The sequence below is a fragment of the Apostichopus japonicus genome, chromosome 15 (genome assembly GCF_037975245.1).
Source record: "Apostichopus japonicus isolate 1M-3 chromosome 15, ASM3797524v1, whole genome shotgun sequence".
In the NCBI taxonomy this organism is placed as follows: Eukaryota; Metazoa; Echinodermata; class Holothuroidea; order Aspidochirotida; family Stichopodidae; genus Apostichopus; species Apostichopus japonicus.
The window spans coordinates 13,844,791-13,871,077 of record NC_092575.1 but is presented as its reverse complement, the minus strand read 5'-3'; the positions used below and the strand labels follow the sequence as shown (position 1 = coordinate 13,871,077).

The 26,287-nt window shown below is 39.7% G+C and overlaps 1 protein-coding gene and 1 long non-coding RNA gene across 17 annotated transcripts in view; one reads left to right on the top strand and one right to left on the bottom strand.

The window, feature by feature from the left end:
* LOC139980639 (uncharacterized) overlaps positions 1-26,032 on the bottom strand; it is a 29,245-nt gene extending 3,213 nt beyond the window's left edge. For 2 of the 16 annotated variants that reach the window (XR_011797606.1, XR_011797605.1), the window contains exons 1-24: positions 25,797-26,032; positions 25,304-25,359; positions 23,528-23,726; positions 23,035-23,090; positions 21,260-21,458; positions 20,767-20,822; positions 18,992-19,190; positions 18,499-18,554; positions 16,724-16,922; positions 16,231-16,286; positions 14,456-14,654; positions 13,963-14,018; positions 12,188-12,386; positions 11,695-11,750; positions 9,920-10,118; positions 9,427-9,482; positions 7,653-7,851; positions 7,160-7,215; positions 5,385-5,583; positions 4,892-4,947; positions 3,117-3,315; positions 2,624-2,679; positions 849-1,047; positions 356-411 (exon numbers count right to left, since the gene is read on the bottom strand). This is a non-coding gene — a long non-coding RNA (uncharacterized lncRNA). The other 14 variants (XR_011797607.1, XR_011797608.1, XR_011797609.1 and 11 more) reach the window with 14 other exon arrangements.
* LOC139980626 (uncharacterized) overlaps positions 1-26,287 on the top strand; it is a 96,912-nt gene that overhangs the window by 69,836 nt on the left and 789 nt on the right. The window lies entirely within an intron of this gene.

Sequence of the window (26,287 nt, the reverse complement as noted above, 5' to 3'; positions counted from 1 at the left end):
TCGAGCGGATTGATATAGACTCTAATAGGAGTATGCCACCTTAAGTGAGAGTTGAATTTTTTTTTTTTTTCCAAAATGATACTTTTCATAGTCGTCACAATATAAACCACAACAGAATTATATGCAATTATCAGTTTAGGTCCATAAAGATGTATTTTCAGAGATTTCAGTATGCACGGTGCAGTGTGTAAATACACATATGAGCAATACTGTGTAAGCAGTAACCAGGTCTATGTCTGCAACAACACTTCCAGTCACCAATTTTGATAAGCTTGACCAATTTGGGTGCATCTATGATTCTTGCAGGTATTATTGGTATCCCTGATCACAATCCACTTGGTCTGGCTTGCCCTACCTGCAGAAACATCATCCATAGAAGGGTTAGCGGTGAGGGCTTTTTCGTCTCTGGCTCTGAAAAGTGATGAAAACTACTTTTGTTTAGCTCAGCAGATTCCTCACAAACTGACCCACAGGACACACCCCAATGTATTCCTGAACTGTTTGGAACATGTTAAACTGATATTGCATGTCACTCCAGTGCAACTGTTAAGTTACTAAGAATAAAAGACGAGAATTGAAGGTGTTCTTTGCCAAAACTGGATCATCGGGATTTGTAAACAACAGCCTCACTGTAACAGTATTACAGCAGTCAAAAGAAAAGCTTACTGGAATGCTATCTAGATACACTGTTCACCTCAATAGCATATCCAGTCCATTTAAAGGTTTGTGCATAGGTTGTTACAATGTATTAAAGACAGTTATAAGAGAAGAGAGGTGGATAGGGGGGCATATTTCATGATAAAACATTCAAATTTGTTGCTCGGCAGAGAACAACAACGTCAAATTACCTTATTCTCCATTGGTGGCAAGCACTGGTTCCTATAGTTACTACAGTAGATCTCCCATGGAAGCATCAGGATATCTCTTTCTGCTGTCAGAGTTGTTTGGGATTTGTTGTTACCTCATCTAACCAGTTGAGTCCATTGATACCACACCCATTCAAAGTATATCGCTGTGCATGCTGAGGACTTAGCACATCAACTTTCTCTGAAATTGACAAAACAACAGAAAACTAATGAGGAGTGAATAGGCTCAAAACCCCCTTGATGCACATTGGCAGAAGCAGAATATGCATACCTTTGTGGATTATTTGCTAAATAAGACTCAAAACATTCTCTGTGCAAGGTATTAGCCCTCAGCAGCCACTCCACTTAGGATACAGACCTCATACAACATTGTGCTACAGCTGGTGTAGACTTGGTCTAGGATACTAACGTAGCGCCATTATGAACCTGAGGCCTAGGCCTAAGCTAACAACATTAGGGGTATTTCATGCATTGAAACTGAGTTTTTGTCCTTAGTTAAACACCAGGTACATCCAGCTTTAGCAAAAATAACCTAAAGTATGATTACCATGTAATTTAGGTGCCCACAGATGTCAAATTTCACTGAACTTAGTCGTTCATGTCACACACACTGCAGGCTTTTTGGTCTGATTCTGAAGGATTTTGAATTTCGTGCATTTGGCACCTACTTAGCAGATTCAAGGCAGGAATCATACTACGGAAGCTTTGGTAGGTCAAGGCTTAATGACCCAATAGTTTATTGGGGAGGAAAACTGGTTAGAAATGCTCAGAAGGCTGTTCTAGTCTAATGTATGGACACGCACATGCTCTTTGTGGTACTTTAAGGCTGTAATACTAATTTATGCGTAAAAATCACCCAAGCGTGAAATTTTCTGACGTTTGCTTGAAAACCATTTTTACACACCATAGCAACTACTTTGATCCAAAATTGGGACTTCTAGCACTTAAAATGAAAAATTTGGCATTTTTGCTTAAGGTAGCATACGCCCATTAAAAGCCCCATTGACTTACACACTAAATCACAAAAGTAATGTGGTCTCTAAGTCTAGATAGAAGTTTTCACTAGCTTAACGCTACCCATCACCGGATAGCTGACAAGTTGGCCTTTCATGGCACCATCAATTTTCCGTACCATGACCATGAAAATTTTTTGCTATCCGAGCCGGAAGTTTTCGTCACTTGTAAAAAAACCTCTTCACTCAGTGGTAAACAAATTTCCTACGCTGCTCCTGGGAAGCCTAAAGGGGTCTAAAATTGCCTCAATTGACCCAATTTTTTCACCACATGTACTTCCATTCATGCTCTTCAACATGAAAGCCACAAAAAACTAGATTATGATTGATAACAGGTCACAAAAGATGTTCTCCTGCTGCTTTTTGGCACTTTTCCTGAGGGAGAACAATCGAGCGGATTGATATAGACTCTAATAGGAGTATGCCACCTTAAGTGAGAGTTGAATTTTTTTTTTTTTTCCAAAATGATACTTTTCATAGTCGTCACAATATAAACCACAACAGAATTATATGCAATTATCAGTTTAGGTCCATAAAGATGTATTTTCAGAGATTTCAGTATGCACGGTGCAGTGTGTAAATACACATATGAGCAATACTGTGTAAGCAGTAACCAGGTCTATGTCTGCAACAACACTTCCAGTCACCAATTTTGATAAGCTTGACCAATTTGGGTGCATCTATGATTCTTGCAGGTATTATTGGTATCCCTGATCACAATCCACTTGGTCTGGCTTGCCCTACCTGCAGAAACATCATCCATAGAAGGGTTAGCGGTGAGGGCTTTTTCGTCTCTGGCTCTGAAAAGTGATGAAAACTACTTTTGTTTAGCTCAGCAGATTCCTCACAAACTGACCCACAGGACACACCCCAATGTATTCCTGAACTGTTTGGAACATGTTAAACTGATATTGCATGTCACTCCAGTGCAACTGTTAAGTTACTAAGAATAAAAGACGAGAATTGAAGGTGTTCTTTGCCAAAACTGGATCATCGGGATTTGTAAACAACAGCCTCACTGTAACAGTATTACAGCAGTCAAAAGAAAAGCTTACTGGAATGCTATCTAGATACACTGTTCACCTCAATAGCATATCCAGTCCATTTAAAGGTTTGTGCATAGGTTGTTACAATGTATTAAAGACAGTTATAAGAGAAGAGAGGTGGATAGGGGGGCATATTTCATGATAAAACATTCAAATTTGTTGCTCGGCAGAGAACAACAACGTCAAATTACCTTATTCTCCATTGGTGGCAAGCACTGGTTCCTATAGTTACTACAGTAGATCTCCCATGGAAGCATCAGGATATCTCTTTCTGCTGTCAGAGTTGTTTGGGATTTGTTGTTACCTCATCTAACCAGTTGAGTCCATTGATACCACACCCATTCAAAGTATATCGCTGTGCATGCTGAGGACTTAGCACATCAACTTTCTCTGAAATTGACAAAACAACAGAAAACTAATGAGGAGTGAATAGGCTCAAAACCCCCTTGATGCACATTGGCAGAAGCAGAATATGCATACCTTTGTGGATTATTTGCTAAATAAGACTCAAAACATTCTCTGTGCAAGGTATTAGCCCTCAGCAGCCACTCCACTTAGGATACAGACCTCATACAACATTGTGCTACAGCTGGTGTAGACTTGGTCTAGGATACTAACGTAGCGCCATTATGAACCTGAGGCCTAGGCCTAAGCTAACAACATTAGGGGTATTTCATGCATTGAAACTGAGTTTTTGTCCTTAGTTAAACACCAGGTACATCCAGCTTTAGCAAAAATAACCTAAAGTATGATTACCATGTAATTTAGGTGCCCACAGATGTCAAATTTCACTGAACTTAGTCGTTCATGTCACACACACTGCAGGCTTTTTGGTCTGATTCTGAAGGATTTTGAATTTCGTGCATTTGGCACCTACTTAGCAGATTCAAGGCAGGAATCATACTACGGAAGCTTTGGTAGGTCAAGGCTTAATGACCCAATAGTTTATTGGGGAGGAAAACTGGTTAGAAATGCTCAGAAGGCTGTTCTAGTCTAATGTATGGACACGCACATGCTCTTTGTGGTACTTTAAGGCTGTAATACTAATTTATGCGTAAAAATCACCCAAGCGTGAAATTTTCTGACGTTTGCTTGAAAACCATTTTTACACACCATAGCAACTACTTTGATCCAAAATTGGGACTTCTAGCACTTAAAATGAAAAATTTGGCATTTTTGCTTAAGGTAGCATACGCCCATTAAAAGCCCCATTGACTTACACACTAAATCACAAAAGTAATGTGGTCTCTAAGTCTAGATAGAAGTTTTCACTAGCTTAACGCTACCCATCACCGGATAGCTGACAAGTTGGCCTTTCATGGCACCATCAATTTTCCGTACCATGACCATGAAAATTTTTTGCTATCCGAGCCGGAAGTTTTCGTCACTTGTAAAAAAACCTCTTCACTCAGTGGTAAACAAATTTCCTACGCTGCTCCTGGGAAGCCTAAAGGGGTCTAAAATTGCCTCAATTGACCCAATTTTTTCACCACATGTACTTCCATTCATGCTCTTCAACATGAAAGCCACAAAAAACTAGATTATGATTGATAACAGGTCACAAAAGATGTTCTCCTGCTGCTTTTTGGCACTTTTCCTGAGGGAGAACAATCGAGCGGATTGATATAGACTCTAATAGGAGTATGCCACCTTAAGTGAGAGTTGAATTTTTTTTTTTTTTCCAAAATGATACTTTTCATAGTCGTCACAATATAAACCACAACAGAATTATATGCAATTATCAGTTTAGGTCCATAAAGATGTATTTTCAGAGATTTCAGTATGCACGGTGCAGTGTGTAAATACACATATGAGCAATACTGTGTAAGCAGTAACCAGGTCTATGTCTGCAACAACACTTCCAGTCACCAATTTTGATAAGCTTGACCAATTTGGGTGCATCTATGATTCTTGCAGGTATTATTGGTATCCCTGATCACAATCCACTTGGTCTGGCTTGCCCTACCTGCAGAAACATCATCCATAGAAGGGTTAGCGGTGAGGGCTTTTTCGTCTCTGGCTCTGAAAAGTGATGAAAACTACTTTTGTTTAGCTCAGCAGATTCCTCACAAACTGACCCACAGGACACACCCCAATGTATTCCTGAACTGTTTGGAACATGTTAAACTGATATTGCATGTCACTCCAGTGCAACTGTTAAGTTACTAAGAATAAAAGACGAGAATTGAAGGTGTTCTTTGCCAAAACTGGATCATCGGGATTTGTAAACAACAGCCTCACTGTAACAGTATTACAGCAGTCAAAAGAAAAGCTTACTGGAATGCTATCTAGATACACTGTTCACCTCAATAGCATATCCAGTCCATTTAAAGGTTTGTGCATAGGTTGTTACAATGTATTAAAGACAGTTATAAGAGAAGAGAGGTGGATAGGGGGGCATATTTCATGATAAAACATTCAAATTTGTTGCTCGGCAGAGAACAACAACGTCAAATTACCTTATTCTCCATTGGTGGCAAGCACTGGTTCCTATAGTTACTACAGTAGATCTCCCATGGAAGCATCAGGATATCTCTTTCTGCTGTCAGAGTTGTTTGGGATTTGTTGTTACCTCATCTAACCAGTTGAGTCCATTGATACCACACCCATTCAAAGTATATCGCTGTGCATGCTGAGGACTTAGCACATCAACTTTCTCTGAAATTGACAAAACAACAGAAAACTAATGAGGAGTGAATAGGCTCAAAACCCCCTTGATGCACATTGGCAGAAGCAGAATATGCATACCTTTGTGGATTATTTGCTAAATAAGACTCAAAACATTCTCTGTGCAAGGTATTAGCCCTCAGCAGCCACTCCACTTAGGATACAGACCTCATACAACATTGTGCTACAGCTGGTGTAGACTTGGTCTAGGATACTAACGTAGCGCCATTATGAACCTGAGGCCTAGGCCTAAGCTAACAACATTAGGGGTATTTCATGCATTGAAACTGAGTTTTTGTCCTTAGTTAAACACCAGGTACATCCAGCTTTAGCAAAAATAACCTAAAGTATGATTACCATGTAATTTAGGTGCCCACAGATGTCAAATTTCACTGAACTTAGTCGTTCATGTCACACACACTGCAGGCTTTTTGGTCTGATTCTGAAGGATTTTGAATTTCGTGCATTTGGCACCTACTTAGCAGATTCAAGGCAGGAATCATACTACGGAAGCTTTGGTAGGTCAAGGCTTAATGACCCAATAGTTTATTGGGGAGGAAAACTGGTTAGAAATGCTCAGAAGGCTGTTCTAGTCTAATGTATGGACACGCACATGCTCTTTGTGGTACTTTAAGGCTGTAATACTAATTTATGCGTAAAAATCACCCAAGCGTGAAATTTTCTGACGTTTGCTTGAAAACCATTTTTACACACCATAGCAACTACTTTGATCCAAAATTGGGACTTCTAGCACTTAAAATGAAAAATTTGGCATTTTTGCTTAAGGTAGCATACGCCCATTAAAAGCCCCATTGACTTACACACTAAATCACAAAAGTAATGTGGTCTCTAAGTCTAGATAGAAGTTTTCACTAGCTTAACGCTACCCATCACCGGATAGCTGACAAGTTGGCCTTTCATGGCACCATCAATTTTCCGTACCATGACCATGAAAATTTTTTGCTATCCGAGCCGGAAGTTTTCGTCACTTGTAAAAAAACCTCTTCACTCAGTGGTAAACAAATTTCCTACGCTGCTCCTGGGAAGCCTAAAGGGGTCTAAAATTGCCTCAATTGACCCAATTTTTTCACCACATGTACTTCCATTCATGCTCTTCAACATGAAAGCCACAAAAAACTAGATTATGATTGATAACAGGTCACAAAAGATGTTCTCCTGCTGCTTTTTGGCACTTTTCCTGAGGGAGAACAATCGAGCGGATTGATATAGACTCTAATAGGAGTATGCCACCTTAAGTGAGAGTTGAATTTTTTTTTTTTTTCCAAAATGATACTTTTCATAGTCGTCACAATATAAACCACAACAGAATTATATGCAATTATCAGTTTAGGTCCATAAAGATGTATTTTCAGAGATTTCAGTATGCACGGTGCAGTGTGTAAATACACATATGAGCAATACTGTGTAAGCAGTAACCAGGTCTATGTCTGCAACAACACTTCCAGTCACCAATTTTGATAAGCTTGACCAATTTGGGTGCATCTATGATTCTTGCAGGTATTATTGGTATCCCTGATCACAATCCACTTGGTCTGGCTTGCCCTACCTGCAGAAACATCATCCATAGAAGGGTTAGCGGTGAGGGCTTTTTCGTCTCTGGCTCTGAAAAGTGATGAAAACTACTTTTGTTTAGCTCAGCAGATTCCTCACAAACTGACCCACAGGACACACCCCAATGTATTCCTGAACTGTTTGGAACATGTTAAACTGATATTGCATGTCACTCCAGTGCAACTGTTAAGTTACTAAGAATAAAAGACGAGAATTGAAGGTGTTCTTTGCCAAAACTGGATCATCGGGATTTGTAAACAACAGCCTCACTGTAACAGTATTACAGCAGTCAAAAGAAAAGCTTACTGGAATGCTATCTAGATACACTGTTCACCTCAATAGCATATCCAGTCCATTTAAAGGTTTGTGCATAGGTTGTTACAATGTATTAAAGACAGTTATAAGAGAAGAGAGGTGGATAGGGGGGCATATTTCATGATAAAACATTCAAATTTGTTGCTCGGCAGAGAACAACAACGTCAAATTACCTTATTCTCCATTGGTGGCAAGCACTGGTTCCTATAGTTACTACAGTAGATCTCCCATGGAAGCATCAGGATATCTCTTTCTGCTGTCAGAGTTGTTTGGGATTTGTTGTTACCTCATCTAACCAGTTGAGTCCATTGATACCACACCCATTCAAAGTATATCGCTGTGCATGCTGAGGACTTAGCACATCAACTTTCTCTGAAATTGACAAAACAACAGAAAACTAATGAGGAGTGAATAGGCTCAAAACCCCCTTGATGCACATTGGCAGAAGCAGAATATGCATACCTTTGTGGATTATTTGCTAAATAAGACTCAAAACATTCTCTGTGCAAGGTATTAGCCCTCAGCAGCCACTCCACTTAGGATACAGACCTCATACAACATTGTGCTACAGCTGGTGTAGACTTGGTCTAGGATACTAACGTAGCGCCATTATGAACCTGAGGCCTAGGCCTAAGCTAACAACATTAGGGGTATTTCATGCATTGAAACTGAGTTTTTGTCCTTAGTTAAACACCAGGTACATCCAGCTTTAGCAAAAATAACCTAAAGTATGATTACCATGTAATTTAGGTGCCCACAGATGTCAAATTTCACTGAACTTAGTCGTTCATGTCACACACACTGCAGGCTTTTTGGTCTGATTCTGAAGGATTTTGAATTTCGTGCATTTGGCACCTACTTAGCAGATTCAAGGCAGGAATCATACTACGGAAGCTTTGGTAGGTCAAGGCTTAATGACCCAATAGTTTATTGGGGAGGAAAACTGGTTAGAAATGCTCAGAAGGCTGTTCTAGTCTAATGTATGGACACGCACATGCTCTTTGTGGTACTTTAAGGCTGTAATACTAATTTATGCGTAAAAATCACCCAAGCGTGAAATTTTCTGACGTTTGCTTGAAAACCATTTTTACACACCATAGCAACTACTTTGATCCAAAATTGGGACTTCTAGCACTTAAAATGAAAAATTTGGCATTTTTGCTTAAGGTAGCATACGCCCATTAAAAGCCCCATTGACTTACACACTAAATCACAAAAGTAATGTGGTCTCTAAGTCTAGATAGAAGTTTTCACTAGCTTAACGCTACCCATCACCGGATAGCTGACAAGTTGGCCTTTCATGGCACCATCAATTTTCCGTACCATGACCATGAAAATTTTTTGCTATCCGAGCCGGAAGTTTTCGTCACTTGTAAAAAAACCTCTTCACTCAGTGGTAAACAAATTTCCTACGCTGCTCCTGGGAAGCCTAAAGGGGTCTAAAATTGCCTCAATTGACCCAATTTTTTCACCACATGTACTTCCATTCATGCTCTTCAACATGAAAGCCACAAAAAACTAGATTATGATTGATAACAGGTCACAAAAGATGTTCTCCTGCTGCTTTTTGGCACTTTTCCTGAGGGAGAACAATCGAGCGGATTGATATAGACTCTAATAGGACTAGCCACCTTAAGTGAGAGTTGAATTTTTTTTTTTTTTCCAAAATGATACTTTTCATAGTCGTCACAATATAAACCACAACAGAATTATATGCAATTATCAGTTTAGGTCCATAAAGATGTATTTTCAGAGATTTCAGTATGCACGGTGCAGTGTGTAAATACACATATGAGCAATACTGTGTAAGCAGTAACCAGGTCTATGTCTGCAACAACACTTCCAGTCACCAATTTTGATAAGCTTGACCAATTTGGGTGCATCTATGATTCTTGCAGGTATTATTGGTATCCCTGATCACAATCCACTTGGTCTGGCTTGCCCTACCTGCAGAAACATCATCCATAGAAGGGTTAGCGGTGAGGGCTTTTTCGTCTCTGGCTCTGAAAAGTGATGAAAACTACTTTTGTTTAGCTCAGCAGATTCCTCACAAACTGACCCACAGGACACACCCCAATGTATTCCTGAACTGTTTGGAACATGTTAAACTGATATTGCATGTCACTCCAGTGCAACTGTTAAGTTACTAAGAATAAAAGACGAGAATTGAAGGTGTTCTTTGCCAAAACTGGATCATCGGGATTTGTAAACAACAGCCTCACTGTAACAGTATTACAGCAGTCAAAAGAAAAGCTTACTGGAATGCTATCTAGATACACTGTTCACCTCAATAGCATATCCAGTCCATTTAAAGGTTTGTGCATAGGTTGTTACAATGTATTAAAGACAGTTATAAGAGAAGAGAGGTGGATAGGGGGGCATATTTCATGATAAAACATTCAAATTTGTTGCTCGGCAGAGAACAACAACGTCAAATTACCTTATTCTCCATTGGTGGCAAGCACTGGTTCCTATAGTTACTACAGTAGATCTCCCATGGAAGCATCAGGATATCTCTTTCTGCTGTCAGAGTTGTTTGGGATTTGTTGTTACCTCATCTAACCAGTTGAGTCCATTGATACCACACCCATTCAAAGTATATCGCTGTGCATGCTGAGGACTTAGCACATCAACTTTCTCTGAAATTGACAAAACAACAGAAAACTAATGAGGAGTGAATAGGCTCAAAACCCCCTTGATGCACATTGGCAGAAGCAGAATATGCATACCTTTGTGGATTATTTGCTAAATAAGACTCAAAACATTCTCTGTGCAAGGTATTAGCCCTCAGCAGCCACTCCACTTAGGATACAGACCTCATACAACATTGTGCTACAGCTGGTGTAGACTTGGTCTAGGATACTAACGTAGCGCCATTATGAACCTGAGGCCTAGGCCTAAGCTAACAACATTAGGGGTATTTCATGCATTGAAACTGAGTTTTTGTCCTTAGTTAAACACCAGGTACATCCAGCTTTAGCAAAAATAACCTAAAGTATGATTACCATGTAATTTAGGTGCCCACAGATGTCAAATTTCACTGAACTTAGTCGTTCATGTCACACACACTGCAGGCTTTTTGGTCTGATTCTGAAGGATTTTGAATTTCGTGCATTTGGCACCTACTTAGCAGATTCAAGGCAGGAATCATACTACGGAAGCTTTGGTAGGTCAAGGCTTAATGACCCAATAGTTTATTGGGGAGGAAAACTGGTTAGAAATGCTCAGAAGGCTGTTCTAGTCTAATGTATGGACACGCACATGCTCTTTGTGGTACTTTAAGGCTGTAATACTAATTTATGCGTAAAAATCACCCAAGCGTGAAATTTTCTGACGTTTGCTTGAAAACCATTTTTACACACCATAGCAACTACTTTGATCCAAAATTGGGACTTCTAGCACTTAAAATGAAAAATTTGGCATTTTTGCTTAAGGTAGCATACGCCCATTAAAAGCCCCATTGACTTACACACTAAATCACAAAAGTAATGTGGTCTCTAAGTCTAGATAGAAGTTTTCACTAGCTTAACGCTACCCATCACCGGATAGCTGACAAGTTGGCCTTTCATGGCACCATCAATTTTCCGTACCATGACCATGAAAATTTTTTGCTATCCGAGCCGGAAGTTTTCGTCACTTGTAAAAAAACCTCTTCACTCAGTGGTAAACAAATTTCCTACGCTGCTCCTGGGAAGCCTAAAGGGGTCTAAAATTGCCTCAATTGACCCAATTTTTTCACCACATGTACTTCCATTCATGCTCTTCAACATGAAAGCCACAAAAAACTAGATTATGATTGATAACAGGTCACAAAAGATGTTCTCCTGCTGCTTTTTGGCACTTTTCCTGAGGGAGAACAATCGAGCGGATTGATATAGACTCTAATAGGAGTATGCCACCTTAAGTGAGAGTTGAATTTTTTTTTTTTTTCCAAAATGATACTTTTCATAGTCGTCACAATATAAACCACAACAGAATTATATGCAATTATCAGTTTAGGTCCATAAAGATGTATTTTCAGAGATTTCAGTATGCACGGTGCAGTGTGTAAATACACATATGAGCAATACTGTGTAAGCAGTAACCAGGTCTATGTCTGCAACAACACTTCCAGTCACCAATTTTGATAAGCTTGACCAATTTGGGTGCATCTATGATTCTTGCAGGTATTATTGGTATCCCTGATCACAATCCACTTGGTCTGGCTTGCCCTACCTGCAGAAACATCATCCATAGAAGGGTTAGCGGTGAGGGCTTTTTCGTCTCTGGCTCTGAAAAGTGATGAAAACTACTTTTGTTTAGCTCAGCAGATTCCTCACAAACTGACCCACAGGACACACCCCAATGTATTCCTGAACTGTTTGGAACATGTTAAACTGATATTGCATGTCACTCCAGTGCAACTGTTAAGTTACTAAGAATAAAAGACGAGAATTGAAGGTGTTCTTTGCCAAAACTGGATCATCGGGATTTGTAAACAACAGCCTCACTGTAACAGTATTACAGCAGTCAAAAGAAAAGCTTACTGGAATGCTATCTAGATACACTGTTCACCTCAATAGCATATCCAGTCCATTTAAAGGTTTGTGCATAGGTTGTTACAATGTATTAAAGACAGTTATAAGAGAAGAGAGGTGGATAGGGGGGCATATTTCATGATAAAACATTCAAATTTGTTGCTCGGCAGAGAACAACAACGTCAAATTACCTTATTCTCCATTGGTGGCAAGCACTGGTTCCTATAGTTACTACAGTAGATCTCCCATGGAAGCATCAGGATATCTCTTTCTGCTGTCAGAGTTGTTTGGGATTTGTTGTTACCTCATCTAACCAGTTGAGTCCATTGATACCACACCCATTCAAAGTATATCGCTGTGCATGCTGAGGACTTAGCACATCAACTTTCTCTGAAATTGACAAAACAACAGAAAACTAATGAGGAGTGAATAGGCTCAAAACCCCCTTGATGCACATTGGCAGAAGCAGAATATGCATACCTTTGTGGATTATTTGCTAAATAAGACTCAAAACATTCTCTGTGCAAGGTATTAGCCCTCAGCAGCCACTCCACTTAGGATACAGACCTCATACAACATTGTGCTACAGCTGGTGTAGACTTGGTCTAGGATACTAACGTAGCGCCATTATGAACCTGAGGCCTAGGCCTAAGCTAACAACATTAGGGGTATTTCATGCATTGAAACTGAGTTTTTGTCCTTAGTTAAACACCAGGTACATCCAGCTTTAGCAAAAATAACCTAAAGTATGATTACCATGTAATTTAGGTGCCCACAGATGTCAAATTTCACTGAACTTAGTCGTTCATGTCACACACACTGCAGGCTTTTTGGTCTGATTCTGAAGGATTTTGAATTTCGTGCATTTGGCACCTACTTAGCAGATTCAAGGCAGGAATCATACTACGGAAGCTTTGGTAGGTCAAGGCTTAATGACCCAATAGTTTATTGGGGAGGAAAACTGGTTAGAAATGCTCAGAAGGCTGTTCTAGTCTAATGTATGGACACGCACATGCTCTTTGTGGTACTTTAAGGCTGTAATACTAATTTATGCGTAAAAATCACCCAAGCGTGAAATTTTCTGACGTTTGCTTGAAAACCATTTTTACACACCATAGCAACTACTTTGATCCAAAATTGGGACTTCTAGCACTTAAAATGAAAAATTTGGCATTTTTGCTTAAGGTAGCATACGCCCATTAAAAGCCCCATTGACTTACACACTAAATCACAAAAGTAATGTGGTCTCTAAGTCTAGATAGAAGTTTTCACTAGCTTAACGCTACCCATCACCGGATAGCTGACAAGTTGGCCTTTCATGGCACCATCAATTTTCCGTACCATGACCATGAAAATTTTTTGCTATCCGAGCCGGAAGTTTTCGTCACTTGTAAAAAAACCTCTTCACTCAGTGGTAAACAAATTTCCTACGCTGCTCCTGGGAAGCCTAAAGGGGTCTAAAATTGCCTCAATTGACCCAATTTTTTCACCACATGTACTTCCATTCATGCTCTTCAACATGAAAGCCACAAAAAACTAGATTATGATTGATAACAGGTCACAAAAGATGTTCTCCTGCTGCTTTTTGGCACTTTTCCTGAGGGAGAACAATCGAGCGGATTGATATAGACTCTAATAGGAGTATGCCACCTTAAGTGAGAGTTGAATTTTTTTTTTTTTTCCAAAATGATACTTTTCATAGTCGTCACAATATAAACCACAACAGAATTATATGCAATTATCAGTTTAGGTCCATAAAGATGTATTTTCAGAGATTTCAGTATGCACGGTGCAGTGTGTAAATACACATATGAGCAATACTGTGTAAGCAGTAACCAGGTCTATGTCTGCAACAACACTTCCAGTCACCAATTTTGATAAGCTTGACCAATTTGGGTGCATCTATGATTCTTGCAGGTATTATTGGTATCCCTGATCACAATCCACTTGGTCTGGCTTGCCCTACCTGCAGAAACATCATCCATAGAAGGGTTAGCGGTGAGGGCTTTTTCGTCTCTGGCTCTGAAAAGTGATGAAAACTACTTTTGTTTAGCTCAGCAGATTCCTCACAAACTGACCCACAGGACACACCCCAATGTATTCCTGAACTGTTTGGAACATGTTAAACTGATATTGCATGTCACTCCAGTGCAACTGTTAAGTTACTAAGAATAAAAGACGAGAATTGAAGGTGTTCTTTGCCAAAACTGGATCATCGGGATTTGTAAACAACAGCCTCACTGTAACAGTATTACAGCAGTCAAAAGAAAAGCTTACTGGAATGCTATCTAGATACACTGTTCACCTCAATAGCATATCCAGTCCATTTAAAGGTTTGTGCATAGGTTGTTACAATGTATTAAAGACAGTTATAAGAGAAGAGAGGTGGATAGGGGGGCATATTTCATGATAAAACATTCAAATTTGTTGCTCGGCAGAGAACAACAACGTCAAATTACCTTATTCTCCATTGGTGGCAAGCACTGGTTCCTATAGTTACTACAGTAGATCTCCCATGGAAGCATCAGGATATCTCTTTCTGCTGTCAGAGTTGTTTGGGATTTGTTGTTACCTCATCTAACCAGTTGAGTCCATTGATACCACACCCATTCAAAGTATATCGCTGTGCATGCTGAGGACTTAGCACATCAACTTTCTCTGAAATTGACAAAACAACAGAAAACTAATGAGGAGTGAATAGGCTCAAAACCCCCTTGATGCACATTGGCAGAAGCAGAATATGCATACCTTTGTGGATTATTTGCTAAATAAGACTCAAAACATTCTCTGTGCAAGGTATTAGCCCTCAGCAGCCACTCCACTTAGGATACAGACCTCATACAACATTGTGCTACAGCTGGTGTAGACTTGGTCTAGGATACTAACGTAGCGCCATTATGAACCTGAGGCCTAGGCCTAAGCTAACAACATTAGGGGTATTTCATGCATTGAAACTGAGTTTTTGTCCTTAGTTAAACACCAGGTACATCCAGCTTTAGCAAAAATAACCTAAAGTATGATTACCATGTAATTTAGGTGCCCACAGATGTCAAATTTCACTGAACTTAGTCGTTCATGTCACACACACTGCAGGCTTTTTGGTCTGATTCTGAAGGATTTTGAATTTCGTGCATTTGGCACCTACTTAGCAGATTCAAGGCAGGAATCATACTACGGAAGCTTTGGTAGGTCAAGGCTTAATGACCCAATAGTTTATTGGGGAGGAAAACTGGTTAGAAATGCTCAGAAGGCTGTTCTAGTCTAATGTATGGACACGCACATGCTCTTTGTGGTACTTTAAGGCTGTAATACTAATTTATGCGTAAAAATCACCCAAGCGTGAAATTTTCTGACGTTTGCTTGAAAACCATTTTTACACACCATAGCAACTACTTTGATCCAAAATTGGGACTTCTAGCACTTAAAATGAAAAATTTGGCATTTTTGCTTAAGGTAGCATACGCCCATTAAAAGCCCCATTGACTTACACACTAAATCACAAAAGTAATGTGGTCTCTAAGTCTAGATAGAAGTTTTCACTAGCTTAACGCTACCCATCACCGGATAGCTGACAAGTTGGCCTTTCATGGCACCATCAATTTTCCGTACCATGACCATGAAAATTTTTTGCTATCCGAGCCGGAAGTTTTCGTCACTTGTAAAAAAACCTCTTCACTCAGTGGTAAACAAATTTCCTACGCTGCTCCTGGGAAGCCTAAAGGGGTCTAAAATTGCCTCAATTGACCCAATTTTTTCACCACATGTACTTCCATTCATGCTCTTCAACATGAAAGCCACAAAAAACTAGATTATGATTGATAACAGGTCACAAAAGATGTTCTCCTGCTGCTTTTTGGCACTTTTCCTGAGGGAGAACAATCGAGCGGATTGATATAGACTCTAATAGGAGTATGCCACCTTAAGTGAGAGTTGAATTTTTTTTTTTTTTCCAAAATGATACTTTTCATAGTCGTCACAATATAAACCACAACAGAATTATATGCAATTATCAGTTTAGGTCCATAAAGATGTATTTTCAGAGATTTCAGTATGCACGGTGCAGTGTGTAAATACACATATGAGCAATACTGTGTAAGCAGTAACCAGGTCTATGTCTGCAACAACACTTCCAGTCACCAATTTTGATAAGCTTGACCAATTTGGGTGCATCTATGATTCTTGCAGGTATTATTGGTATCCCTGATCACAATCCACTTGGTCTGGCTTGCCCTACCTGCAGAAACATCATCCATAGAAGGGTTAGCGGTGAGGGCTTTTTCGTCTCTGGCTCTGAAAAGTGATGAAAACTACTTTTGTTTAGCTCAGCAGATTCCTCACAAACTGACCCACAGGACACACCCCAATGTATTCCTGAACTGTTTGGAACATGTTAAACTGATATTGCATGTCACTCCAGTGCAACTGTTAAGTTACTAAGAATAAAAGACGAGAATTGAAGGTGTTCTTTGCCAAAACTGGATCATCGGGATTTGTAAACAACAGCCTCACTGTAACAGTATTACAGCAGTCAAAAGAAAAGCTTACTGGAATGCTATCTAGATACACTGTTCACCTCAATAGCATATCCAGTCCATTTAAAGGTTTGTGCATAGGTTGTTACAATGTATTAAAGACAGTTATAAGAGAAGAGAGGTGGATAGGGGGGCATATTTCATGATAAAACATTCAAATTTGTTGCTCGGCAGAGAACAACAACGTCAAATTACCTTATTCTCCATTGGTGGCAAGCACTGGTTCCTATAGTTACTACAGTAGATCTCCCATGGAAGCATCAGGATATCTCTTTCTGCTGTCAGAGTTGTTTGGGATTTGTTGTTACCTCATCTAACCAGTTGAGTCCATTGATACCACACCCATTCAAAGTATATCGCTGTGCATGCTGAGGACTTAGCACATCAACTTTCTCTGAAATTGACAAAACAACAGAAAACTAATGAGGAGTGAATAGGCTCAAAACCCCCTTGATGCACATTGGCAGAAGCAGAATATGCATACCTTTGTGGATTATTTGCTAAATAAGACTCAAAACATTCTCTGTGCAAGGTATTAGCCCTCAGCAGCCACTCCACTTAGGATACAGACCTCATACAACATTGTGCTACAGCTGGTGTAGACTTGGTCTAGGATACTAACGTAGCGCCATTATGAACCTGAGGCCTAGGCCTAAGCTAACAACATTAGGGGTATTTCATGCATTGAAACTGAGTTTTTGTCCTTAGTTAAACACCAGGTACATCCAGCTTTAGCAAAAATAACCTAAAGTATGATTACCATGTAATTTAGGTGCCCACAGATGTCAAATTTCACTGAACTTAGTCGTTCATGTCACACACACTGCAGGCTTTTTGGTCTGATTCTGAAGGATTTTGAATTTCGTGCATTTGGCACCTACTTAGCAGATTCAAGGCAGGAATCATACTACGGAAGCTTTGGTAGGTCAAGGCTTAATGACCCAATAGTTTATTGGGGAGGAAAACTGGTTAGAAATGCTCAGAAGGCTGTTCTAGTCTAATGTATGGACACGCACATGCTCTTTGTGGTACTTTAAGGCTGTAATACTAATTTATGCGTAAAAATCACCCAAGCGTGAAATTTTCTGACGTTTGCTTGAAAACCATTTTTACACACCATAGCAACTACTTTGATCCAAAATTGGGACTTCTAGCACTTAAAATGAAAAATTTGGCATTTTTGCTTAAGGTAGCATACGCCCATTAAAAGCCCCATTGACTTACACACTAAATCACAAAAGTAATGTGGTCTCTAAGTCTAGATAGAAGTTTTCACTAGCTTAACGCTACCCATCACCGGATAGCTGACAAGTTGGCCTTTCATGGCACCATCAATTTTCCGTACCATGACCATGAAAATTTTTTGCTATCCGAGCCGGAAGTTTTCGTCACTTGTAAAAAAACCTCTTCACTCAGTGGTAAACAAATTTCCTACGCTGCTCCTGGGAAGCCTAAAGGGGTCTAAAATTGCCTCAATTGACCCAATTTTTTCACCACATGTACTTCCATTCATGCTCTTCAACATGAAAGCCACAAAAAACTAGATTATGATTGATAACAGGTCACAAAAGATGTTCTCCTGCTGCTTTTTGGCACTTTTCCTGAGGGAGAACAATCGAGCGGATTGATATAGACTCTAATAGGAGTATGCCACCTTAAGTGAGAGTTGAATTTTTTTTTTTTTTCCAAAATGATACTTTTCATAGTCGTCACAATATAAACCACAACAGAATTATATGCAATTATCAGTTTAGGTCCATAAAGATGTATTTTCAGAGATTTCAGTATGCACGGTGCAGTGTGTAAATACACATATGAGCAATACTGTGTAAGCAGTAACCAGGTCTATGTCTGCAACAACACTTCCAGTCACCAATTTTGATAAGCTTGACCAATTTGGGTGCATCTATGATTCTTGCAGGTATTATTGGTATCCCTGATCACAATCCACTTGGTCTGGCTTGCCCTACCTGCAGAAACATCATCCATAGAAGGGTTAGCGGTGAGGGCTTTTTCGTCTCTGGCTCTGAAAAGTGATGAAAACTACTTTTGTTTAGCTCAGCAGATTCCTCACAAACTGACCCACAGGACACACCCCAATGTATTCCTGAACTGTTTGGAACATGTTAAACTGATATTGCATGTCACTCCAGTGCAACTGTTAAGTTACTAAGAATAAAAGACGAGAATTGAAGGTGTTCTTTGCCAAAACTGGATCATCGGGATTTGTAAACAACAGCCTCACTGTAACAGTATTACAGCAGTCAAAAGAAAAGCTTACTGGAATGCTATCTAGATACACTGTTCACCTCAATAGCATATCCAGTCCATTTAAAGGTTTGTGCATAGGTTGTTACAATGTATTAAAGACAGTTATAAGAGAAGAGAGGTGGATAGGGGGGCATATTTCATGATAAAACATTCAAATTTGTTGCTCGGCAGAGAACAACAACGTCAAATTACCTTATTCTCCATTGGTGGCAAGCACTGGTTCCTATAGTTACTACAGTAGATCTCCCATGGAAGCATCAGGATATCTCTTTCTGCTGTCAGAGTTGTTTGGGATTTGTTGTTACCTCATCTAACCAGTTGAGTCCATTGATACCACACCCATTCAAAGTATATCGCTGTGCATGCTGAGGACTTAGCACATCAACTTTCTCTGAAATTGACAAAACAACAGAAAACTAATGAGGAGTGAATAGGCTCAAAACCCCCTTGATGCACATTGGCAGAAGCAGAATATGCATACCTTTGTGGATTATTTGCTAAATAAGACTCAAAACATTCTCTGTGCAAGGTATTAGCCCTCAGCAGCCACTCCACTTAGGATACAGACCTCATACAACATTGTGCTACAGCTGGTGTAGACTTGGTCTAGGATACTAACGTAGCGCCATTATGAACCTGAGGCCTAGGCCTAAGCTAACAACATTAGGGGTATTTCATGCATTGAAACTGAGTTTTTGTCCTTAGTTAAACACCAGGTACATCCAGCTTTAGCAAAAATAACCTAAAGTATGATTACCATGTAATTTAGGTGCCCACAGATGTCAAATTTCACTGAACTTAGTCGTTCATGTCACACACACTGCAGGCTTTTTGGTCTGATTCTGAAGGATTTTGAATTTCGTGCATTTGGCACCTACTTAGCAGATTCAAGGCAGGAATCATACTACGGAAGCTTTGGTAGGTCAAGGCTTAATGACCCAATAGTTTATTGGGGAGGAAAACTGGTTAGAAATGCTCAGAAGGCTGTTCTAGTCTAATGTATGGACACGCACATGCTCTTTGTGGTACTTTAAGGCTGTAATACTAATTTATGCGTAAAAATCACCCAAGCGTGAAATTTTCTGACGTTTGCTTGAAAACCATTTTTACACACCATAGCAACTACTTTGATCCAAAATTGGGACTTCTAGCACTTAAAATGAAAAATTTGGCATTTTTGCTTAAGGTAGCATACGCCCATTAAAAGCCCCATTGACTTACACACTAAATCACAAAAGTAATGTGGTCTCTAAGTCTAGATAGAAGTTTTCACTAGCTTAACGCTACCCATCACCGGATAGCTGACAAGTTGGCCTTTCATGGCACCATCAATTTTCCGTACCATGACCATGAAAATTTTTTGCTATCCGAGCCGGAAGTTTTCGTCACTTGTAAAAAAACCTCTTCACTCAGTGGTAAACAAATTTCCTACGCTGCTCCTGGGAAGCCTAAAGGGGTCTAAAATTGCCTCAATTGACCCAATTTTTTCACCACATGTACTTCCATTCATGCTCTTCAACATGAAAGCCACAAAAAACTAGATTATGATTGATAACAGGTCACAAAAGATGTTCTCCTGCTGCTTTTTGGCACTTTTCCTGAGGGAGAACAATCGAGCGGATTGATATAGACTCTAATAGGAGTATGCCACCTTAAGTGAGAGTTGAATTTTTTTTTTTTTTCCAAAATGATACTTTTCATAGTCGTCACAATATAAACCACAACAGAATTATATGCAATTATCAGTTTAGGTCCATAAAGATGTATTTTCAGAGATTTCAGTATGCACGGTGCAGTGTGTAAATACACATATGAGCAATACTGTGTAAGCAGTAACCAGGTCTATGTCTGCAACAACACTTCCAGTCACCAATTTTGATAAGCTTGACCAATTTGGGTGCATCTATGATTCTTGCAGGTATTATTGGTATCCCTGATCACAATCCACTTGGTCTGGCTTGCCCTACCTGCAGAAACATCATCCATAGAAGGGTTAGCGGTGAGGGCTTTTTCGTCTCTGGCTCTGAAAAGTGATGAAAACTACTTTTGTTTAGCTCAGCAGATTCCTCACAAACTGACCCACAGGACACACCCCAATGTATTCCTGAACTGTTTGGAACATGTTAAACTGATATTGCATGTCACTCCAGTGCAACTGTTAAGTTACTAAGAATAAAAGACGAGAATTGAAGGTGTTCTTTGCCAAAACTGGATCATCGGGATTTGTAAACAACAGCCTCACTGTAACAGTATTACAGCAGTCAAAAGAAAAGCTTACTGGAATGCTATCTAGATACACTGTTCACCTCAATAGCATATCCAGTCCATTTAAAGGTTTGTGCATAGGTTGTTACAATGTATTAAAGACAGTTATAAGAGAAGAGAGGTGGATAGGGGGGCATATTTCATGATAAAACATTCAAATTTGTTGCTCGGCAGAGAACAACAACGTCAAATTACCTTATTCTCCATTGGTGGCAAGCACTGGTTCCTATAGTTACTACAGTAGATCTCCCATGGAAGCATCAGGATATCTCTTTCTGCTGTCAGAGTTGTTTGGGATTTGTTGTTACCTCATCTAACCAGTTGAGTCCATTGATACCACACCCATTCAAAGTATATCGCTGTGCATGCTGAGGACTTAGCACATCAACTTTCTCTGAAATTGACAAAACAACAGAAAACTAATGAGGAGTGAATAGGCTCAAAACCCCCTTGATGCACATTGGCAGAAGCAGAATATGCATACCTTTGTGGATTATTTGCTAAATAAGACTCAAAACATTCTCTGTGCAAGGTATTAGCCCTCAGCAGCCACTCCACTTAGGATACAGACCTCATACAACATTGTGCTACAGCTGGTGTAGACTTGGTCTAGGATACTAACGTAGCGCCATTATGAACCTGAGGCCTAGGCCTAAGCTAACAACATTAGGGGTATTTCATGCATTGAAACTGAGTTTTTGTCCTTAGTTAAACACCAGGTACATCCAGCTTTAGCAAAAATAACCTAAAGTATGATTACCATGTAATTTAGGTGCCCACAGATGTCAAATTTCACTGAACTTAGTCGTTCATGTCACACACACTGCAGGCTTTTTGGTCTGATTCTGAAGGATTTTGAATTTCGTGCATTTGGCACCTACTTAGCAGATTCAAGGCAGGAATCATACTACGGAAGCTTTGGTAGGTCAAGGCTTAATGACCCAATAGTTTATTGGGGAGGAAAACTGGTTAGAAATGCTCAGAAGGCTGTTCTAGTCTAATGTATGGACACGCACATGCTCTTTGTGGTACTTTAAGGCTGTAATACTAATTTATGCGTAAAAATCACCCAAGCGTGAAATTTTCTGACGTTTGCTTGAAAACCATTTTTACACACCATAGCAACTACTTTGATCCAAAATTGGGACTTCTAGCACTTAAAATGAAAAATTTGGCATTTTTGCTTAAGGTAGCATACGCCCATTAAAAGCCCCATTGACTTACACACTAAATCACAAAAGTAATGTGGTCTCTAAGTCTAGATAGAAGTTTTCACTAGCTTAACGCTACCCATCACCGGATAGCTGACAAGTTGGCCTTTCATGGCACCATCAATTTTCCGTACCATGACCATGAAAATTTTTTGCTATCCGAGCCGGAAGTTTTCGTCACTTGTAAAAAAACCTCTTCACTCAGTGGTAAACAAATTTCCTACGCTGCTCCTGGGAAGCCTAAAGGGGTCTAAAATTGCCTCAATTGACCCAATTTTTTCACCACATGTACTTCCATTCATGCTCTTCAACATGAAAGCCACAAAAAACTAGATTATGATTGATAACAGGTCACAAAAGATGTTCTCCTGCTGCTTTTTGGCACTTTTCCTGAGGGAGAACAATCGAGCGGATTGATATAGACTCTAATAGGAGTATGCCACCTTAAGTGAGAGTTGAATTTTTTTTTTTTTTCCAAAATGATACTTTTCATAGTCGTCACAATATAAACCACAACAGAATTATATGCAATTATCAGTTTAGGTCCATAAAGATGTATTTTCAGAGATTTCAGTATGCACGGTGCAGTGTGTAAATACACATATGAGCAATACTGTGTAAGCAGTAACCAGGTCTATGTCTGCAACAACACTTCCAGTCACCAATTTTGATAAGCTTGACCAATTTGGGTGCATCTATGATTCTTGCAGGTATTATTGGTATCCCTGATCACAATCCACTTGGTCTGGCTTGCCCTACCTGCAGAAACATCATCCATAGAAGGGTTAGCGGTGAGGGCTTTTTCGTCTCTGGCTCTGAAAAGTGATGAAAACTACTTTTGTTTAGCTCAGCAGATTCCTCACAAACTGACCCACAGGACACACCCCAATGTATTCCTGAACTGTTTGGAACATGTTAAACTGATATTGCATGTCACTCCAGTGCAACTGTTAAGTTACTAAGAATAAAAGACGAGAATTGAAGGTGTTCTTTGCCAAAACTGGATCATCGGGATTTGTAAACAACAGCCTCACTGTAACAGTATTACAGCAGTCAAAAGAAAAGCTTACTGGAATGCTATCTAGATACACTGTTCACCTCAATAGCATATCCAGTCCATTTAAAGGTTTGTGCATAGGTTGTTACAATGTATTAAAGACAGTTATAAGAGAAGAGAGGTGGATAGGGGGGCATATTTCATGATAAAACATTCAAATTTGTTGCTCGGCAGAGAACAACAACGTCAAATTACCTTATTCTCCATTGGTGGCAAGCACTGGTTCCTATAGTTACTACAGTAGATCTCCCATGGAAGCATCAGGATATCTCTTTCTGCTGTCAGAGTTGTTTGGGATTTGTTGTTACCTCATCTAACCAGTTGAGTCCATTGATACCACACCCATTCAAAGTATATCGCTGTGCATGCTGAGGACTTAGCACATCAACTTTCTCTGAAATTGACAAAACAACAGAAAAACTAATGAGGAGTGAATAGGCTCAAAACCCCCTTGATGCACATTGGCAGAAGCAGAATATGCATACCTTTGTGGATTATTTGCTAAATAAGACTCAAAACATTCTCTGTGCAAGGTATTAGCCCTCAGCAGCCACTCCACTTAGGATACAGACCTCATACAACATTGTGCTACAGCTGGTGTAGACTTGGTCTAGGATACTAACGTAGCGCCATTATGAACCTGAGGCCTAGGCCTAAGCTAACAACATTAGGGGTATTTCATGCATTGAAACTGAGTTTTTGTCCTTAGTTAAACACCAGGTACATCCAGCTTTAGCAAAAATAACCTAAAGTATGATTACCATGTAATTTAGGTGCCCACAGATGTCAAATTTCACTGAACTTAGTCGTTCATGTCACACACACTGCAGGCTTTTTGGTCTGATTCTGAAGGATTTTGAATTTCGTGCATTTGGCACCTACTTAGCAGATTCAAGGCAGGAATCATACTACGGAAGCTTTGGTAGGTCAAGGCTTAATGACCCAATAGTTTATTGGGGAGGAAAACTGGTTAGAAATGCTCAGAAGGCTGTTCTAGTCTAATGTATGGACACGCACATGCTCTTTGTGGTACTTTAAGGCTGTAATACTAATTTATGCGTAAAAATCACCCAAGCGTGAAATTTTCTGACGTTTGCTTGAAAACCATTTTTACACACCATAGCAACTACTTTGATCCAAAATTGGGACTTCTAGCACTTAAAATGAAAAATTTGGCATTTTTGCTTAAGGTAGCATACGCCCATTAAAAGCCCCATTGACTTACACACTAAATCACAAAAGTAATGTGGTCTCTAAGTCTAGATAGAAGTTTTCACTAGCTTAACGCTACCCATCACCGGATAGCTGACAAGTTGGCCTTTCATGGCACCATCAATTTTCCGTACCATGACCATGAAAATTTTTTGCTATCCGAGCCGGAAGTTTTCGTCACTTGTAAAAAAACCTCTTCACTCAGTGGTAAACAAATTTCCTACGCTGCTCCTGGGAAGCCTAAAGGGGTCTAAAATTGCCTCAATTGACCCAATTTTTTCACCACATGTACTTCCATTCATGCTCTTCAACATGAAAGCCACAAAAAACTAGATTATGATTGATAACAGGTCACAAAAGATGTTCTCCTGCTGCTTTTTGGCACTTTTCCTGAGGGAGAACAATCGAGCGGATTGATATAGACTCTAATAGGAGTATGCCACCTTAAGTGAGAGTTGAATTTTTTTTTTTTTTCCAAAATGATACTTTTCATAGTCGTCACAATATAAACCACAACAGAATTATATGCAATTATCAGTTTAGGTCCATAAAGATGTATTTTCAGAGATTTCAGTATGCACGGTGCAGTGTGTAAATACACATATGAGCAATACTGTGTAAGCAGTAACCAGGTCTATGTCTGCAACAACACTTCCAGTCACCAATTTTGATAAGCTTGACCAATTTGGGTGCATCTATGATTCTTGCAGGTATTATTGGTATCCCTGATCACAATCCACTTGGTCTGGCTTGCCCTACCTGCAGAAACATCATCCATAGAAGGGTTAGCGGTGAGGGCTTTTTCGTCTCTGGCTCTGAAAAGTGATGAAAACTACTTTTGTTTAGCTCAGCAGATTCCTCACAAACTGACCCACAGGACACACCCCAATGTATTCCTGAACTGTTTGGAACATGTTAAACTGATATTGCATGTCACTCCAGTGCAACTGTTAAGTTACTAAGAATAAAAGACGAGAATTGAAGGTGTTCTTTGCCAAAACTGGATCATCGGGATTTGTAAACAACAGCCTCACTGTAACAGTATTACAGCAGTCAAAAGAAAAGCTTACTGGAATGCTATCTAGATACACTGTTCACCTCAATAGCATATCCAGTCCATTTAAAGGTTTGTGCATAGGTTGTTACAATGTATTAAAGACAGTTATAAGAGAAGAGAGGTGGATAGGGGGGCATATTTCATGATAAAACATTCAAATTTGTTGCTCGGCAGAGAACAACAACGTCAAATTACCTTATTCTCCATTGGTGGCAAGCACTGGTTCCTATAGTTACTACAGTAGATCTCCCATGGAAGCATCAGGATATCTCTTTCTGCTGTCAGAGTTGTTTGGGATTTGTTGTTACCTCATCTAACCAGTTGAGTCCATTGATACCACACCCATTCAAAGTATATCGCTGTGCATGCTGAGGACTTAGCACATCAACTTTCTCTGAAATTGACAAAACAACAGAAAACTAATGAGGAGTGAATAGGCTCAAAACCCCCTTGATGCACATTGGCAGAAGCAGAATATGCATACCTTTGTGGATTATTTGCTAAATAAGACTCAAAACATTCTCTGTGCAAGGTATTAGCCCTCAGCAGCCACTCCACTTAGGATACAGACCTCATACAACATTGTGCTACAGCTGGTGTAGACTTGGTCTAGGATACTAACGTAGCGCCATTATGAACCTGAGGCCTAGGCCTAAGCTAACAACATTAGGGGTATTTCATGCATT